The 3,918-nt window shown below is 49.8% G+C and overlaps 1 non-coding gene across 1 annotated transcript; it reads left to right on the forward strand.

The window, feature by feature from the left end:
- The first annotated feature begins 3,407 nt into the window (after positions 1-3,407).
- On the forward strand, positions 3,408-3,480 carry TRNAV-AAC (transfer RNA valine (anticodon AAC)). The gene has a single exon. It is a non-coding gene; the product is annotated as a tRNA-Val (tRNA).
- Positions 3,481-3,918: the final 438 nt, after the last annotated feature.

Consider the following 3,918-nt stretch of genomic DNA (forward strand, 5'->3'; position numbering starts at 1 on the left):
TATGGTCTCTTAACCATAGGATCATTCACAGTGAAGTCTAGGAATTCTCTCACACTTCTCTCGAACTAGGATGCCTTGTGCACCAGGGTGGATCCACCAGGGTGCATCTGTCACTGGACAGGTGGTATCTTACCTACTTGGTGGTAGTTGCCCACGTAAGTGTCTGAAGTCTGTTCTATGTGACAATTACTGGTATTGGTATTTAGGCTGGTTCTTAGCAGTTCCTGAAAACGTATTACATACTAAATTCACATATACCAACCACCATGTGGCTGGCTTATATCTGAAAACTGTCGGGACATTTTCCAGCTGACAATACATAATTCTGCACTATACAAAATAACCCGTTCTTACACGTTGTTATGGTCTGCACCATTTTCCATACATAATGTTGATCAGGTGTGTGTCGTGCAGCGCAGGCTGACTTGTCCATTGCCTCGCTCATGGCATCATCACATACAGACCATTGTGTTGGGCCCGGGGTGAGGGACCTCCTGCCCTGGTGCCGGCACTGCACAGTACAAAGACACAGGAGGCAGGTGTCAAACGCAACACATCTTTATTCATACACCTCCTACATGCCACTGCCTTGCCCATGCTTAGCCTTCATCAGTTCCCCTGTTACCCCCGCCCCATGCCCCAGAACCCAACTGTCAATGGGACATCCCCGCAAATTAAACAATTACCCCAAAGGGGGTGCAACATGTGCCTGGGATGGTGCGCCTCAGACCATTTCTTCAATGAGACATTGCAGTTTGTTTCTTGCTCTTTGGGGTCTCGAGTTCTCTGTCTCTCGCACCATTCTTCCTGCCGGCTCCCCAGTGTATTCCACACCAGAGGTGTCAGAGTCTTCTCGGTCTCCATGATATGAATCGTCCTCATGGTGTTCATCAGACATGTCCCCTCTTCCCCTTGCCCGCCGTGGGGTGGCTAGTGGAAACCGTTTGAAATGTGAGGAGTTGCAGGTGGTGGACCCACGGTCGCCCTGGGCCGTAACCATTGAACCCTTTCGTGCAGTAATCACTAGGAGATCATCCTTGAACATTGCCATGTGTTTGTGGGTTTGTGGCTGCTTCATCGTCACTACCTCTTCAACTTCTAGCATGCAGTCCTTGGCTTTCCTGCGAATGTCTGCATAGTCCTTTATTCTCTGCTTGGCGTTCTGGTCGTGATCTCTCATTTCACTATCCTCAGGTCGCATGGTGTCTTGGGGGCCATGCTGTGGCAGCTGGGACCGAACATTTCTCCCAAACAGGACCTCTGCTGGGCTTTTCCTGTGGAGCTGTGTGCAGTGCTCCAATAGTCCCTGAGCAGTTGATGGAAGACATGCTCGTAGGGTTGTCCAGTTTACTGGGCCACCTGTAGCACTTGTTTGAGGTTTGCCATGAAACGCTCAATCATGCCGTTTGCTTGAGGCCATAACAGCATGATCTTCTGGTGATGAAACCCCATGTATTCACTGAAGCGCTCAAAGTCTTGGCCAGCGTATGGAGATACATTATCTGTCTTCACTTTTTGGGAAATGCCATATGCTGTGAAAATGTGGTCCAGGACTCGGATGACATAGTGAGCTGCCGTGGAGACTCTCTGCGCCTCTAAATAGCTGGGGTACTTGTCCATTATGGCTAGGATGTATTTTCTCCCTTCGATGAGACCAAAGAAGTCAGCCGCCACTGCTTCCCACACCCCCTCCGGTAACGCAGACATCCGATAATGCTCTGGATGTCTGTTGGGTGTAATGAGGCAACAGGTCGGACACTCTTTCAAGACCTCCCCCAAAAGCGCATCTAGTTGGGGGAACCAGACCTTCTGTCTCAACATGTGTTTCGTAGACACTATTCCTCGGTGCCCCTCATGTGCTAGTTCCACTACTTTCCTTCGGAGTGAAGCTGGGATCACCATATTGTGTCCTTTTAGTAGTAGGTTGTCCTCAGACAAAGCCAGTTCCTCCTTCACCAGTAAAAGCCTGTCTATTTCTCTATGGACGTCTTCCGATTCAAGGCGACCTCTTTCTTTGGCCCATCTCCACCGCCCTGATCTGAGTCCTTCACTGACGATGAGGCATGCTGGATCCATCTCTTGTTTCCTGTGCGAGGGTAGCGGGGTCGATGCCCTTGGGCATGGCTTCTTGAATAAGATATCAGAAGTAGCGATTCACTACAGAAGGTTCCGGTCGGTCTCCGCTTCTCGGATGACGGGACAGAACTCACACTCACTTTCACCCTTGGAGCCTATGTGAGGTACCAGCACCGTGGGGTTATGAGATGTGGGAGGGAGGGGCTTCTTCTAACAGCTGCAGCGAGGCACAAGCACCGTTGGTTCCCTGCTCCCTTCCCTCACTCACCACTGCTACTGGCAATCACTGCTGCGGACCCCCGGGCACAATCCAGCCTCCTGCATCTTCCGATACATAGGCAGGGCAACGCCCTCACTGCCACGGCCACCAGTAGTTCTCCCTCTCCTGGGCCTCCGTTGCCATGCGCTTCGCCTTCCCGGCGCTGTAGCCTCCCACGCATAGGATGTCTCTCCTTCGTTGCCACTGGGTGGACCCGGGGTGAGGGACCTTCTACCCCAGGGCCAGCACTGGGCAGTACAAAGACACAGGAGGCAGGTGTCACACGCAACATGTTGTTATTCATACACCTCCTACCTGCAACTGCCTTGCCCGTGCTTAGCCTTGTCACTTCCCCTTTTCCCGCCGCCCCCCACCCTATCCCGCTCCGTGCCCCGGGAACCCAACTATCAACGTGAGGGCCATCATCCATTCCTAACAGAAAAGTGAGGCCTACCACTCAATTAACACATTTCGTGGGGTGTCACTTACTATGGAGTCAGTTCATAAATATGGCTAGCCCGCCCACCAGCCCATTGATTTCAGTGGACTCTCTCTGGCTAAATCTGATTTAATTTGCCAGGGCAACTCGAAGAGGTTGAGATGTATGGGTCAGGTTAATAATATACTGCAGGGTATGGTGGGTAAACGCAGATCTGGCTGGGACAAGGTATTTATCTGGGTGGGGATTTTGCAAACCCTACGTCTTTGGGCCTGTGGATATGGAAGCTACACATGCTGTCATGTTTGTGCCTGAAGCAAGAGGGGCCATTGATATTGGGTGGTGCCATGTGGTGGTTATGCATAGGGAGAAGTTTGGGGCATGGAAGGGAGCCGTGCACACATTTGGGGCAGGGGTGCATGTAACAGTTTTCCTTTGGCACCATATTTCACAAACTTCTTAGAAACTATCCTGATGGGGGTAGGATTTTGGTGAAGCTACAACACAATTATCCAACAACAGTAAGAGAAACTGAAATACAAGGAGGCTTTGAGTGCTGAAAACAGGCCAAAACATACATCACAGAAGGAGGAGTGTGAAGAGTAAGTCAAACTGTTCGGTGCTAACATGGCAGTTTCCGTAGTGTAGTGGTTATCACGTTCGCCTAACACGCGAAAGGTCCCCGGTTCGAGACCGGGCAGAAACACTTTTTTTTTTTCCTGGCACATACCGAATTAGAACTCTGTTAATTAAAAACTGCACATACGTGCAAACATTTGTGGATGACATGCTAAAAAAGTCGGTAGCGGCAACATATGGTTAGTGCTGTGCAAGGAATCTCACATTCCGACTAGCCATGTGCATACTCTGCACTGCCACATATAGAAATTAGGGGTGTACCAGACTTTATAGACCAAAGTATGGGACAGTTTTATGAACGCCTATACAATATACAGCAAAAGGGATGATCAAATCAAAACTGGAAATATGCATTAAGTACCAGAGTGGCTGCACTCATAGATAGATTGGGAGGGTCCAGATATCAGAGTTTGGGCTACCCTTAAACGTAGATTGCTATATAGAGTTGCTGCATCATGTTCACGACCTATATATACCCCTGGAAGAACTACACGATCCCTAATAA

The sequence above is a fragment of the Ambystoma mexicanum genome, assembly GCF_040938575.1.
Source record: "Ambystoma mexicanum isolate Mex_15411 chromosome 12 unlocalized genomic scaffold, UKY_AmexF1_1 Mex_chr12_unloc.2, whole genome shotgun sequence".
NCBI lineage: Eukaryota > Metazoa > Chordata > Amphibia > Caudata > Ambystomatidae > Ambystoma > Ambystoma mexicanum.